Source organism: Molothrus aeneus, chromosome 7, assembly GCF_037042795.1.
Source record: "Molothrus aeneus isolate 106 chromosome 7, BPBGC_Maene_1.0, whole genome shotgun sequence".
NCBI lineage: Eukaryota > Metazoa > Chordata > Aves > Passeriformes > Icteridae > Molothrus > Molothrus aeneus.
In genome coordinates, this window is record NC_089652.1 from 9222640 (window position 1) to 9239308 (window position 16669).

Here is a 16669-nt window from a genome sequence, read left to right on the forward strand (position 1 = left end):
TCATAACTCTGGTTTACTACCATGGTTAGCCAACTTAAAGGTCTTTGCTCATGACTGATTTACAAAGACCTTTGCTCTTATGAGCATGTTTGGAACACTGGACATTTTGCTACCAGGAATCACATCCATCTCTCAGGACAGAGCACTGCAATGTATTCAAAGAGGTGGTGGTGGGGGAACCTTTACTGTTGGAGAGATACTTGAGCTTTACTTTTGCAGCCCTTTTCCCAGCACAGTATTAAATGGAAATTCAGAACTAGGGCCTGCAGGGAGAAAACCCACATCAGCTATTCACAGATATCATTTCTGTGTGACATCAGTTTCTTGGCCATGTGAACAATTTCTTCCATCTGATGAAATGTAACATCCATTTCTTGTTTTCATTTTTTATCTTTGGGCTCCTTTGCCCAAAGTTGTTTTTAAGACAAAGGGCCTGAAAGGATTATAATGTAAAAGTAAGTGCAGCCTTAGCATACCTTTGGTCTTTCTATCTACTTTACCTCATTGGAATTGCAGTGATTGCTTTTCTTCCTAGCAGGTAATAAATCAGTTTCAATGAAAAAGAAAAACAACTCAGACATAAACCAGCATTTTCAAATAGTGTTTCTCAGTCAACTTTTATCTTCACCCTCTGTGAAAGTGGAGCTTGCAGAAGTTGCATTCAGCTCACCTCAACTGACCAGACTGTATCCTTTTAGATATATACAATTCCTGCAAGCCACCAAGGGAAGTGCATAGTTTAACTGAACAAATCCCAAGCAGTCTGACCTATCCCTCCTGTCTCTGCTAGGCAGTGCTGTCAACAGAAACACCTGAACTGTGTCTATGTGTAGAGCAGAGAGCCCAGCCACAGACAGATGCAGCAGTGCTCATCACTGGAGCCATTTCTGGCTTGTCTCCAGCAGAGCCTTGAGAACAGGTGGATGGTGGTGCTCAGGGATAAGAGGGAGTCTCTCTGTGGTTAATAGCTCCTGATAGGTTTTATTTCCATGGATTTCCCACGAACCACATGAACATAGGGCAGCCAGGAGGACCTGTGGTCACGAGCTTCATGAACTGTGTGAGAAGATAACTTTCCTAAACTCGGCACCTGCTAACATCATTTGATACTCCTACTTCATGCATTATGAAACAACAAACAATCATTTTGTATTCAGCACCTTGTGCCAGCCCTTATCTGTGAGCCCTTCTCTGTGTCTTCTGATATATTGCTAAATCATTCTAACAGATAACATCCTGCCCATGCTTTCCTTTTGAGCAGGGATGGAGATCTGGAACCCGTGCCCTACTCATGAGAGGCATCAATGGGCAGTGTCTGACCACTGCATGTACTGCCAGCAGGAGTGTCCTTTCCACAGTCCTGAGTGTCCCTGCTGCTCTGAGCACATGGCATGGGTACAGTGTGTTCCCAAAGACACTGTTACCTGTTAAACACAAGGCTTTGGGAACTAAAGGGCACCTGTATGCCCCAGATGAATACTGGGATAAGTTCAACTGCTGTGTCATGGTATCCTGCCAAAGTGGTGACCAGAGTGGTGGTGTGGTTCTGTGTGCTACTCAGTGAGAGCCTGGTGGACAGCCTTCAGCTGGCCTTTCTCAGCTCAGAGAGTGAAGGGTCATGGCAGCATTGCCAGCTGTCCTTGGGAATGGAGCGTCAATGAAAATTAGGTATAACAGAAAAAACACTAAGGATCTTGAAGGATTTGCATAAGAAGGATTTGCACCTGGATCAGAAGTCAAAATCCTTAGAAACTTTTGCATACACACACTCATACCTGCACACATGCATGAAACATAATGCTTTAGATATTATGAAATCAGATTCCACATCTGAGAAGGGAGAGGCCTGGAAGAGCTACGGTTTTGTAAAACATCATTTGGCACTTTCCATCTCAGGATCTGAAAGGGATGTTTTGGCAATACTGACATTGTACACAACAGGCTCCAACAGCAAGCACAGAGATGGTGTTCTAAGGAAAATTAATATTGTTTCCCATTTAATGTATGGCACCAATACTTAGGTAGAGTTTCTTAGCAAGCCACACTAATCTCCTAACTGATTTGCAAGCCATCACACATGCATTTAACTTTACCTTAAATGAAACAAAACAGCAATACAGTGAAGTATTATTGAAACATGAAAACAGTTCACTCCACATAATTAAATTTTAATTCAAAATGTCATTGCTTGTGTATGATAGAAACATTTTTTATGATCAGTCAGACAATTTCTACATAATAGTTACCTTTATTTGAAGGCATATTGACTCAAAACAGTAAAAAATGCAAATGAAGATTCTTCACTAGCTAAAATGATGTCAAATTATATATACAAATGGTAACATAAAAGAAAAAAAAAGATTTGTCAAGTACATCAAGTAAAGCTCTGGAATAATACAGAACTCCTTGCTGCCTAAATCAGAAAGTTTAATAGCTCCCATTTAAAGAAAGAGGAATTAAAGGCAGAGTGCAGTCCTAAATACCACTCCCATCTACTCTGAAAATGGTGGCAGAGTAATTTTTCATGGGTCTGTGACGCACAAACAGAAAAGCATCCCAGGTATTTGCTGCCCAACACACAAAAAGTGGATTTTGCATGTCATATTGGGACACCCAAACTGAAGGTGAGCAAGATACTTCTGCACTTGTAATACCCACAGAATTGCTCATCCCTGTCCATAACCTCTCAGCTGTGTTTTCCTCTGCTGGTGATCCATGTCTTTGCTGCCCCTGCCCTGCTCTTCCCTGTGCTGTGAGGTTTCCAGGTACAGCACACAACCCGCTGTCCCATGGTCCCACGCTGCTGGGAGACGTGAAACCCTCTGGCTCAAATTGTCTTGGTTCAGTGCCCACCCTCCTCCTGCTGCAGCCCTGCTGGAGGATCTCAATCCCACATGGGTGAGGCTAAGAGGACAGGACTGGCAAAGGCTTTGGCTTCCTAGGGAAATGGCACATTCTGCCCAGAACACACCTTCACCTTCACTTTACTTCCTAAAACTTGCCCCAGCTTTGGTGCAAGGCAATCAGCATTAAGCATGCAGGAGAAAGACACAGCAATTATGAGAAGTTCTCTGCAATCCCCTGCCCTGCATTAGTCACTGCCTCACAGCAGGCAGGGCACGGAGGAGCCCGGTGCAAGAAGGACTCCAAGAGATCCCCTGCAGATGTTTTATGAGCTTAGACCGCTCTAAAATGGTTCTGACTTCCATCATAGCAGGAAGATGTAAAACCTGCTCTGTGCCAGCTCTGTAAGTGAGCAGGGTGTGTGGATGTGCAATATGCTGATAACAGACGAGGTGCCAGTAGATGGCTCTCAAGATATGAGGCCTATGGCTCTCACAGGGCTGAGCCACCTTCCTGGCTGGGGAGCACTGCTGCTGCTGCATGCTGGGAACAAAACAGCCCCTCAAACTGCACCTGGGGACAGGACAGGACAGGGGTGCCATGGAACTGTGGCATCTTCTCCCCAGACATGCCTAAAAATAGCAAAGTTCTTAGCTTTGTTAGTTTTGATAATTCAAGGCGAAAATGCACTCCTCACTAAAGCACGCTTGAAATCTCCCTTTAATTCTTTAAATGAGATTTAAGGGCTGTTTAAATAGGCTGGGAAAAGCTGAGATAATGCTTCTGCAGTAGCCCTGTTAGTGTGCAAGGAGAGGTACTACCAGTCCCAGAGGGGTTATGTAGTTAATAAGTCAGATTTTCTTAACTAAATAGTTGAGCTATGTCTATTTAGAGTTGATTTTCTCAAGCATACATGAACTAACACCCCTAAGGGGAGGGGGTCCAGGAGGGATGCTCACAGTTAGAAATTCTACAGAGGATTGAAATGAATTTTTAGTCCTGTGTAACTACAGCAGATAACATTTAATTGACAGGAGAAGAGAGAGGAGAGAGGAGAGAGGAGAGAGGAGAGAGGAGAGGAGAGGAGAGGAGAGGAGAGGAGAGGAGAGGAGAGGAGAGGAGAGGAGAGGAGAGGAGAGGAGAGGAGAGGAGAGGAGAGGAGAGGAGAGGAGAGGAGAGGAGGAGGAGAGGAGAGGAGGAGGAGAGGAGAGGAGGAGGAGAGGAGAGAGGAGAGAGGAGAGAGGAGAGAGGAGAGAGGAGAGAGGAGAGAGGAGAGAGGAGAGAGGAGAGAGGAGAGAGGAGAGAGGAGAGAGGAGAGAGGAGAGAGGAGAGGAGAGAGGAGAGAGGAGAGAGGGGAGAGGGGAGAGGGGAGAGGGGAGAGAGGAGAGAGGAGAGAGGAGAGAGGAGAGAGGAGAGAGGAGAGAGGAGAGAGGAGAGAGGAGAGAGGAGAGAGGAGAGGAGAGGAGAGGAGAGGAGAGGAGAGGAGAGGAGAGGAGAGGAGAGGAGAGGAGAGGAGAGGAGAGGAGAGGAGAGGAGAGGAGAGGAGAGGAGAGGAGAGGAGAGGAGAGGAGAGGAGAGGAGAGGAGAGGAGACTCTCATTCTCAGTTTGGACAGCAATTTATATCCCAAGTTTAATTTTTGTGAATTGAGTAAATATAGAGATAACAAAAGCAACCACATTCTTTTAGCTATCCAGTCATTCTTAAAAAAAGGAAGAGGGTTTGTACACCATAACTTTATACAGATAACTGGCCATTTAGTGTATGTACTAGAAATTCTGCTGGAAATGTTATTAATTTTTAATAAAATTTGGGTTTATTGTTACTTTAAATGCAGTTTTCCACAAAGCATGTCCTGAGGCCTTTCCCAGTCAACTGTGATATATTTTCCTGGTCAGCAACCCCAGCCTATATGTATTATACTCCTTCTGTTTCTTGGTTTCATGTCAAGGGACAGTCAGAGTGATTGCTGACTAAATAATTAGCAGAGGGAACACCACCTCTGTATGTTTTTGTAGTCATTAGGCTAGCAAGAAAACAAAACTAACTTTCATAATCTCTTTCCCTATAGGTACCTGGCACTTTCCAGGAGCAAATAGGGAGAAAATGTAATTGCTAAAATCTCACACATTCATTATTAGACTAATGATACCTTTTTCTCTCCATCTTGTCCCATAAAGGCATCTATAGAAGAAATGCAGGCTTGTAGTATTTCAACCCCATCAAACAATAGTGTAAGTATTATGTAATAAGGTAGAATAAGATAATAACATAATACAGCATTATTAGACAGTGTGCCCAAACCATTTCCAGCCACAAGAAAAATAAGGGTGAGGGCAGGGGGCTTGGACTGGCACCAGTGAAGGTGAGGAGGCCTGAGTGAGCTGCCTTCCTTCTGTGCCCTCCAGAGGAACAACACTTCCTAATTTCCAGCTCTGCTCCCAAGTTTGTGTGTGTTCATGTCGTTCCTCTTGCTTCCTCCTACTCCAACCCAACCATGGGCTACAGAGGGAATTTAAGGAAGGTAGCTGGGTAAGTTTTGTCAGGTAAGTTAGGTCTGCCACCTGTTTTGGATGAAGAGTATCTAGTATTTCAGACTATTAAAAAAAAAAAGGATAAATTTTTCACTGAGAAGTTGAGGTAGGAACAAACTACTTTGGTTTTCTGAATCCCAACTTTTTACAGAAGATGAGTGTCATTTATTCCATGGTACTCTCCCAAGCCTTACATGGAACTCTGCTCTCAGGTTTGAGAAGGAACTGTTGAACTCAAAAGATTTTAATGTAAGTTACATCACTGAACTGTAGTGTGATGGTGTTCACAGGGGTTTTCAGGTGAGGGAAGAGATGAGAATGTTGACTCCATGTTCAGAAGGCTTGATTTATTATTTTATTATATATATATATTACATTATAACTATAGTAAAAAGAATAGAAGGAAAAGTTTCATCTCAGAGGGCTAGCTAAGCTAAGAATAGAAAGGAATGAAAACAAAGGTCTGTGGCTCGGACAGAGCACGAGAGCCAGCTCTGCTGTGACTGGTCACTAATCCCAAACATCCACACGAGACCAATCACGGATCCACCTGCTGCATTCCACAGCAGCAGATAACCATTGTTTACATTTTGTTCCTGAGGCCTCTTAGCTTCTCAGAAGGGAAAAAATCCTAAGAAAGGATTTTCACAAAAAGATGTCTACGACACTGTAGCCCTTCTGGTATTAATAGGGGTACCAGAAGCTGTGTGAGTCATGTAAAAAAAGCTTCCATTCTTATACAAGGTCATCATTTCTCTTTTCCACCCCACCCCAGATTTCTCCCATATGAGGAGTAGAGGCTGGTATTAGCATTGGAAGGAAGTTGGCTGACATTCTGATCCCACAGAAATAAATGTGAGTTAGTTATTTTAGTTAGCCAGGATTTTTTCCCATCAGCTTTCATGACTAATATAGTTAGTCCTTGATTTACATGCTATTATCTCCCTCTGAACTTTAGAGAATCTTATGCTCATTTCTTTTTATTACAGCACTAGAAACTATTAAAGAAAAGCTCACCTTGAAGTGTAGAAGAAAAGGTGGTGGTTCTGCAAATGCAGGCTATCTAATGAATTCATGGCTTCCCCTACAGAACTGTTCTCGTACTGGTGATGGGAATTTTTCAAGATAAATTTGCTAAAATGAATTTCACTTATTATGCTTCTCCTTTTATGGACCTGTGCCCTGATTCAATCTCCCAGTCTGAACATCTGGTATGCCTTAAAAAGATTCTTCCACGTGGAGCCTGGTTCCCGATTTCCTCAGCTATTATTTATTACATCGTTTGGGCTTTAGAAGGGATTGCTGAACCAGTGTGGATAATCTAAAAAATAAACTTAATCTAAAACTAATGCAAACTGTACAGCATAGGAGATTTAGAAAAGCTTACTTAGCAGTCAAGTAAAACCCTTATATTTATCTTGGTACTTCCTGAATCCACCTCTGAACAGATATGGGACCATGAGGGAAAAAAACCCTCAAGTATGTTCTGAGTGACCAGAAGGCAGAAATTCCTCACACACTTGAAAACAATTGTCTGAGCAATGTTTAGGGATCAGAGAGGTTTGAACTCCTCCACATCGTCCCCATCTCGGTTGCCAGGCGGCATCAGGAAGTTTCAGCCCTGTTTTGAGAACAGTGTCTATTACCCACACTTAAGCCAAAGCATCTTTTTCAATTTAAATTATGGCTACCTTAACAGCCTGCTGCCTGAAATGTTCTTTAATACTGAGGCAGAACACTTTCCAACAGTGCACAGTCAAATCTGTGGGGCCTGTTAATGCTGTGTGCTGGCAAAACCCCTATTTGGGACATAGAAAGGTGATTCTCACCTTCTAAGCTTTGTCCAAATAGAAAGCTAAAACAATCTGGATTGGATCTGAGCACTGCGTACAAAATTCTTTAACATCTCATGTCTCCAGAGTCGAGCTTAGTGCCAATGGCTTCAGCAAATGAAGCAAAATAATCCCAGATCCAAGGCCTTCAGGAGTGAGAAAGGCAGAGCTGTTGGTAGCAGCAGTGCTGCTCTCACACAGTTTGTTAAATGTGCTGTGGAAACGTGAGTGCTCAGGAGCTCATGAACCCAGATGGAGGATTTTTAACGTGTTTCTGCAGGAACAGAGACTAGCTCTGCTCAGGGCCAGGTGACGTACTAGGCGTTGTACAAGAGACCTTCTAGCACTCTTGGGGATTTTCCACACCTCAAACAGCAAGTTTTAGCTAGAAAAGTTTTAAAGTTTTTTTCCCAGAGAAGAAGGCTTCTCCTTTATTCTGTCAATAATACTTATTTCAAGCACAGATTATTTGTATATAATTATGGTTTCTTTTCTCTCAGGCTTAACCATTGTTAAGGGTTTGTGTTGCCATAACAGTGCATTTTTCAGTGATACTGATGGGGCAGATCCAGTCCAAACAGCCCTCCCAGTCATATTCATCTGTTCTCATACACATATGAAATATCTATCATTCAGAGAATGTAAAATTGCCCATAAGATGTGGGGAGTGAGCTCTGGATTGCCTGGTCAGATCCTCTTTACTGCTGTCATAAACACATCTGGGTTATTTTGCTGAATCAAAATTATCTGTTTCTTTGTTTGACCTTCAAAAGCACTTTTAACCAACTTGGCACCTTGAAATATAGACAAAACAATTTCTTAAAAGCACCAGTACATGTGCACTACTACCTTTCTCTCCAGTACCTAAAACCAGCACACCAGCCAGCACTTTATTGCAGAAATTTGTTCTGTGCTGGAAAGCAGCTCCAGTATGGACTTAAAAGACAATATCTCCTTTCCTCGTTAGCAGAGCTGCCCAGGGCAGAGCCCAGCTGCCCACCACAGCTCCCCCGAGGCACATTTGCTGCTTACAGCTGACCCACAGAGGTGGGGAAGCTGTGGCTGGAGCTAAGCTCAGGAGCACTTCCCAAATCTGAGTTCAAATGCATTTTTGACTTCCTGCTGGGGGAGGAATTGAGCATGTGGCCTGTCCCTCCCTGTGCCAGCAGGTCCTGCAGCAAGCAGGGCGTGAAGGCCACCAGGGCTGGTGCTGGAGTCTGGCTGGGTGCCCAGCCCAGCAGCCCCCAAGGGAAGGTGTGAGCCTGAGGAGGAGCGACAGAGCCAAGGCTGCTCATCCAGAGAACCCCTGCCTGTGAGAGATGCTGCTCCAGAGGCAAATGCTCAGCTGCATTCTGCAAATGATACATTTGTTAAAGATTGTCAAATGGCTTAGAAGTAAGATTTCTGGAAAATGTACAAAATGAAAACAAAATTACAGCACTGCTGTAGATAGTGACAAAGCATGAAGATACATCAGCATTAAATAAATAGCCAGCTTGGGGTTCTCAATTGCAATTACCACATACTCTCTGTGTTTGCAATACCTAGGAGACCCACAGCACATTACAGAATTTTGTTAATTACTAAGTAAGTGAAGAAAGAGAGGAAAAAACACTGTGACTAAAATGTATATTGTGTATTGATTTAGAGAACTGTAATTTAAAATTAATAATTTATCATTCCTTTTAACAGGCTATATTCTATTTTATAAAAAGTAATGAAACCTTTGGAATACAGAGGAAATCACTTCCCACTCTTCATTTCATCTATGCTGAGAAAGGAGGAGTGGTTTTTCTTACTCTTGCCACATTTACAAAATGTGCAGTTTGGCAAAGAGTAGATTAGCAAGATTACAGACTTCTCTTTGCTGTTACTAATCATGCAACAGAGGATGAAATAGTAACTGGTGTGTGATGTTAAGAGGGTCTCCCCAGGTAATACCCTTGGGAAGCAATCACAGGGGCACTCAGAACAGTGACAGTCATTGTCCCACCAGTTTCAGCAGTTTTGACCAGCAGAATTTGCTTGGCTTATGGAATGATAATGAGATCATCTCCCTCCTGCTCAAAAAGCTAAGTCACTCAGATCAGGACTTCCACAAGAAATAGAACACTGCAAGTTATTAATGAAATCACAGTTGGTTCACATCTAATTAGAGGAACAACCAAAACAAAAGTAACTTGTCATGAGAAATTATTTAACCCTGCTGCAGCTGCAACCTTTGTTTATAGTGTATGTACCTATTTGGGCTAAATAATTTCCTACAACCACAATGTGAAAACTTCAGGGAGAAAAAGCTTCATAGAGAGCTTCAAACAAACTCAAGTATTAAGTTCTTATGTGTGCTTTCTTTATAGAGGCATTAATCATTTTCAGTTATTGCTCATTTTTAGTGCAGATAGCTCGTGCTACATCCTTGCTGTTAGAGACGTGAAAAGCTTCACAGCACGGTGAGGAGGTCAGGTCCCAGCCTCCATTCCAGTGGAAACAGGGCTTATGGGATTACATTGTTTATGAGCATGCAACTCTTTTCTCCCTCATACATTATTTATTTAATTGGCTGCTTTCAACAAAACTAGAGAATCACAGATTTCTCCAAAGTAATTAAATTCCTACAAGTTTCATTGAAGCAGACAAATAGGAAAAGGACAGAGACCCTAGACATGCTCTGAACTGAGATTCTTTTTAATAGACACCAAAGAACATCAAGAGAAGATTCAACTAATGATACCAACTACAAGTAAAATCCACATGAAACTCTGACCCTTGTCAAGGGTCTTTAGAGACAAATTAGACACTATTAGACACAAATTTAGTGCTGATGAGTCCGTGCCAGCTGCCATCAGCTGCTGCATGCACCTTGCATTTGGCATGGATGTTCAGCGTGTTGAAAGTGTAGTCCAAAGTTAGGGCACTGTCCTAAAATCTGGAGAGACATTACTGCTCTGCCACACACTTCTGAGTGATTATGGACTAGGATTTGTACTACGGTGCTAAAATGAGGACAATGTATTTGGTCTCTATAAAGAAAGATGCAACAGGTAGTAAGGCACCCACACAATGTGGGGACACAAAGAAGGAACCTCAAAGACCCTGGAGAAAATTAGGAAATTACCATACAGGCCTCCCTTTCTCCCACTTAACGCATAACTTGTCTTCTAGACATTATTTTTACAAATCTTGTTTCTTATATCTTTTTTGTTTTCTGACCAGCTACCCTCTGACACCAGCTGGCTCCTACCAAGTGGTTCAAGATATGTAGTCAGCCTGGGAAGCACTGGAGGGACAGCTCACAGCTTCAGAAGGAGGCCTCAGGAAGAGAGTCCAAAGCATCCCAGGACAGCTGGGATTTTCAGAGAACTGCTACTCTGCCTGCAGTTTGATTTACTTGCCCTGTTGACTGCAATAATACACCCCCAGTAACTTTCCTCTTGAGCCCTAATTATAGAATTAACATCCCAAATTTTAAAAATTTCAACAGGTCTCCAAACAAAACCATCGGAAGTAGGAAAAATGTATATATATGGCAATCAGCTATTAAGAGCCACAGGCAGAGGGAATAACATCTAATCCACTAAATCCCAACAGCTGGAGAAAAGTCATTATTTGTAGGCAAGGTAAGCCCCCCATGCCCTTCCAGGGCCACGCTCACTTTTCATGCACTTTCTGCAGGGATGGGACACAACAGCAAAACAGAGGTAGCTGTTCTGATGGGGCACACACATTACAAACTTATTCTTCATATGTATAGTGTACAGGTTTTTTTCTAATTTCCCCTCCTAATTAATTAATTTTTCTTTAAAGCTCAAATTTTTTTCTATTGGTGAAAGTTCTGTTCTACTTAGGATAATTTCACTTTCTATTAATTTTTTTTTGCGATTCTCAAAGCATCTCCCTTTCCGGGGGAAAAAAAAACCACCAAAAGCAACAACCATAAAACCAAAACTCCCAAATCTGATATGTCAAATGTAAAATAAGGTTACTTACATTTATCTAGATGAAAAGAGAATCACCCATTTCATATACAGTAGGCACTCCAGGACAAAACCAGAAAGCAAGTGGTTTATCTTTATGTCTAGTCCTGGGTCATCTTACTGTTGTGCAGAGAATAATGAAAGATAACAAAGGCATTCCCATGCTGCCAGATCACTTGACTTCTGTTTAAATGCATCCTTAAAGGTATAACTACCCCAAATTTCATCCCCAAGCAGGTCTACACAATACAGCGATGGCAAATATCTAAGTGGCTCTTAGAAAAACACCCTGGTCTTATCCCTGGGCAACATTGTCTATTACACTGCCAAATTAATGAGGACCAAACCAGCAAAAATTCTGAGTGACAAAACAAAGTATATCTCCTAGCTCTGGATGGGCCACTGAATGATCATTCCTCTGTTCACAAAGTTTGGTTCCAATTACACCTCTGAACTGCTCATTCCTTGAAGACATCTGGTGTAAATTGCTTTCTGAAAAGTAGCCACAAATTTCACAAAGTTATGCAGATACAACAGCTCTTGTATATATGCTCACCCAAAAGCGAGAAGTGGCATTCTGCTTCTTCCCCATCTGGGAAAATAAACTCACTTCTCTGCATTTACTGTGCAAGCAGAATTTGGGCTTTTTATTGTTGTTGGATTTGGGGTTTTTTTGCTTTGTTTTGTTCTATTTTGTTGGTTTTTGTTCTTTTTTTCACCCCTTTCCTGCTGGCTCCATTCCTTCGCCATAAACCTATGCCTGCAAATTACAAATGCTGTGTTGCTAAATTCTGGCTTTATACCTAGAAAGTGCTGCAAAATCCTGGCTGAGGTTGTGCTGAGTGCTCGGCGGCTGTTTTGGTGGCAGCTGTTTTCTCTGAGTCACCTGGAAACCAGCTGTTCTTTAGCTACCTTCTCCTTGGTTAGAGGATGCTCACTGGAGGCAATTTCTGGGATTTGTGATTCATTTGCAGGAGATTGCTGGACAGATCCTGCTTTTCCCATATGCTGGAAGGCCACCTCTGCAAACAGCTGTGCCATTTGGAAAGGTGTGACAATGCTCTTGCTTTTGAGAGTTTGATTAATCAATATAATGTGAATTTTGTTCAAAACTGTATGGTTCCAACCTAAATTTCAGTTATCAACAGGAATGTCTCTGCACACTTCACTGAGCTTTGAGTTAGATTGTGCTAAATACAGCATCTCTGTTTTCCCAGCAGACGATGGCTGGAAACAAAATTCATGTGTGTGCAGAGAGATCAGAAAAACAAAATCTATACCAAACTCAAGCAATGAATAAACTATATCTGAGTTAGGTATGTGGTTTGATTCATCTGTCATTTAGACTGGCTTGGTGTCAGTATCTCCTGACCTCAGCCAAATGGTTCTGGCAGTCCCCTGAAGAACAGGGACAAAACAAAGCTCCAGTATCTTGAAATAGCATAACATGAGTTATTGTGATGGAACTTTTAATAATATACAAGAGACATGCAGTATCCATGTTTGGAGTAAAATAAGGATGGCATTTACTCTGAAATGAATGGCTGACTTGGATCCTGGCCCTACAATAGTGAATGGCAAAAAAATCCCCAACAAAACAACTCCACTCATATTTTTTAAACTAAAATTTTAACAGGATTCTTTTTCCTGTGAGAGATATGAAGAGGTATCTTTGCTTACATTATTTTAAGACCTGTTTAATAAATCCTCATGAATTGTCAGTATATTTATCTGATTTGATTTTATATGATGGGAAAAGGGGAAATAAATGTGTTTAACAGAGAAAACCAAGCAGGCATCTAAAATGATGAGATTTTTCCCAGCATTTGCTGTGATCATCTGATTCTGCATCTACCCTGCCCTCACTCTTGTGTTTCTGTGCCTCTGATCTTTCTAGATTTTATCTGACTCTGAGACTCAGCTCCTGTCTCTGGAACAGAGATAGCACACCTATAAGTAATGAAAAATGGCCATTAGTAGGATATTTGTTGCAGGAAGAGAAAATTTTGAAATGTTCTAGCTGTATAGTGACTGCCACAGAGTGCTACACACAACACAAATGTCTGCCTAGAAATGGACAAACCCCCATGGACTTTTTCAGTTTTCCCCAGTTTCTTGGGATGGGGTTTTTTTTGTTTTCCTTTAAACCTCATCAGCCTATATCACAGGAGAGATATATGCTGTCTAAATAATACAATAAGCTGTCTAAATATTTCTAGTACCAGGGGATAAGGAGACATTTTAAACACCTAATTGCAGTAAGAAGCTGAATACAGGAGCCAACACAGGTACCATTCCTGAATCCCCCTGGGTTAAGGAGAGGGACAAATATTAATATAACATAAAGCAAGCACAACCCCTACAAAACCTGGATCAACCCTTCCTCCAGGGCACTGCCAATCAGCAATTCCTGATGAAAGATGTTAAAAAGGAAATATTTTGAAGAAGTTTTCATGGCCCTGTGGACAGGTCTGCCCCTTCCCCGGGCTCAGCCTCCACAACTGAGAAATGGGCTGGTGTCCTGCTGTCCCTGCCCTTCCTGGTGGGGGGCACTTTAAAACACTGCTCCTGGTAAAGAGATGAGGCAAAGGAGGTGGGAGTGGAAGGGAGAGTTTGTTCTTAAGGGAAAAGGATTCTTCCAGTGGTAGAAACCAAATGTCACAGATGGGTACATGCTCAGCTCCTGCCTGCTTTCAGAATGGTTTCTGCTCTCCAACATCTACTGTTGCTTTTTTTTTCCCTACATCATCAGCAAGGATCAACTCTCTGTAACAGGGATTTATTTTGGAGAAAAGGCAGAAGCTGGAGTCCTTGCAGAGAACACCAGAACTACTTCTGAATAAATTGCCACTGTGACCACAGTCTGATACCACACAAACACGGAACTAATGCTGCTCCTGTAAAGGTTGCAGGATTTGTCTTGTCTTTGTTGAACCTTAGGCTGCTGTTTCATATTCTAATAGAAATTAAAGAGCTAATTACATACAATTTAGACTACACATGAGGGACACAGGCTCAGCTTCCAGCTGAGCTGGGAAAATTTTAATTGTTTAGTTAGAAAAGCAATCTATTTGGAGATGTGCGAAACAACTTCTGATTCTAGGTTAAAAGTCATCAGAGCAATTTATGATCTTACAACTATTAATTTCCTAATTTAGATCAAGGAATAGCAACTGTAAGGAAAAGGCAGTGACTGTGTAGATTAGATCATTAGACCCACAGTCAGCAGAACTAATGTCCATTAACCCAAGTGGCAGCATTAACACCCTTCTTCCTGGCATGGACCCACTGCCTCCTCCTAATCTGCTTTTCTGGAAGAACACCTGGCTACAACAGAGTGAGGCAATTCCAGGAAAAAAACCCAAACAAACTAAGCAGAAAGGCAGCATCCATGCTTATTTGGCTATGGGATTTTCCACTGTGATATGGAGTCCATCAGTGACAGGCATGAGGGGAGTGTGTCCTCTCCTTCCCACCAGACTGCTCAGGACACTAAGGATCCCAAAACCACTTTATTGGGAAAGGACTGTGGGAAACTGCAGGGCAGAAGGAACGAAAAGCACTGGTTTTCTGGCCGGCATCAATGTCACCTGCCTCTTCTCTCCTGCCTGGTCAAGTCACTCAAAAACCTGACAGACAGCTTCCAGCAGAGACTGGCTGTAGTGCCACTGGCAACCACAGGACATTATTACACTGAAGAAAAAAAAATAAAAGAAGAAGCAGAGAAAACTCAAAGGCATTTCATTTTTATCATGATGATAAAGTGTCCTCATGTTCCAGTAATGAATGTGAACACACACATTTTAGGGATTTTTTATTAATATTTACTCCTTAGCTATTCTCATTTCCCAAAAGCGCCCATTTCTGGGACTGCTACCACCATTTCTGTATAGTCCACAGTCAGCAAGGAATGTCATTTAAAAACTGCTAATGTATAGGATTTAAACAGCATTTATGTGGCTGACAGATTCTGTCTTACTGTGCAGAAGGGATAAGTAACAGAAACCAACAATAAATTAGAAACTTGCAACAACAGTGAGATTTAACGAGAGCGCATTCACAGAGAGCTGCCGAGGGCAAATTAAACGAACCAGGATGGATTGCCATCTGTTTTGGGCAGTGTCACTTGGCAAGGACCTAAGGCCAGAAGGGACTGGTGTTATCTTTGCTGTCTAGGTCACCACACCATGCTGCCTCGGATAGGCTCGAGCCATGGATTGAAACGAAATAGTCCCCTTCAACTTCCCCTCATGCCAAAGCAGCACAAAGCAAATACATTTTGCATAACCCTTGACAAGTTATCTGCCATATTAATCTGGTGATTTGCTCAGTTGAGTCTCCAGATTTATCTGTTCTCTTTTAATTGTGGCCATGATTCAGTCATCGCATCCATTTTTGCTGATATCACTGAAAGTGTACCTCATTTGTTCAGTAATATGCTCATTTTATTAAAAAGATAAGGAAGCAAATATAAAATGAAAGACATTAATAAACATGGGACTGACTTAGTACATCAAACCACCACATGAGTACTCATAATTTAAGAAAAATAACCATGTCAGTCACTGAATTAATGCAACTAAAGATCTGGGCTCTATTTTCTAGGGTCTACACAAATCTGTTATAAAAAAAGAAATACGCAGCCTCCGTTTTGAGGCAAAAATATTGGGTAACTGTTTCAACACCAATCACTAAATAGATTGCCTGATATATTGGTGGAAAATTCAAAATTTCAGGTCCAAGAACATCATAATACAGAATAAAACATGCTTCCTTCAACCCTTCCACAGCACTGACTGAACTGCCACTGAGCTTCGCTGCTAGGGTGAAGATCTGTTTGATGAGAAGGGACTGGGCAATGTGCTTTTGCCACTCTGCAGAAAACTGCTGGAGGACATGAAGGTAAAGCACTCTGTGTCCCCTCTCCACCTGAATGACATGGGCTCATGCTGCATTTTAGCTGCGAGTGAAGTCTATGGATTAGTGGTACTGCTCAGACAGGGCAGTGGTGACTCTGCTCCCTCTGTTCCATGGTGGGATAGTAAAACTGGATCTTTCTGGGTTTATTTCCTGAGTTCAGGTGCAAGGAATACACCTTGCCTAGAGTTTTCCATTTCCTACCCATCACGAAGAGGGCAAAGACATGGAAATCCTCAGGGTGATGTTCCATGACCTCTGAGGTCATGTTAGACTCTATCAACAGCTCTCTTTGGAGAGAAACTGCTGGAGTTCTTGAGAGCATTCTTAATATGTACTCATACAGTCCACTGACGTAGATCTGTCAGGGCAATAAAAATAAGAATTCTGTCTTCAGTCTTTCCAGTTTCCCCAGCACAAGTGTCATAACACCATATTCCTCCTTCTCTCTTAAATAGCAGCAAAGCTGTTCTATGTGTCAGAGCTTTTGTTTCTTACCAGAGAAAGAAAATTATTGTATTGGGGTGGTTTCTTTCAGTCCTTGTTACTATAGAGTTCAGGTACTGCCA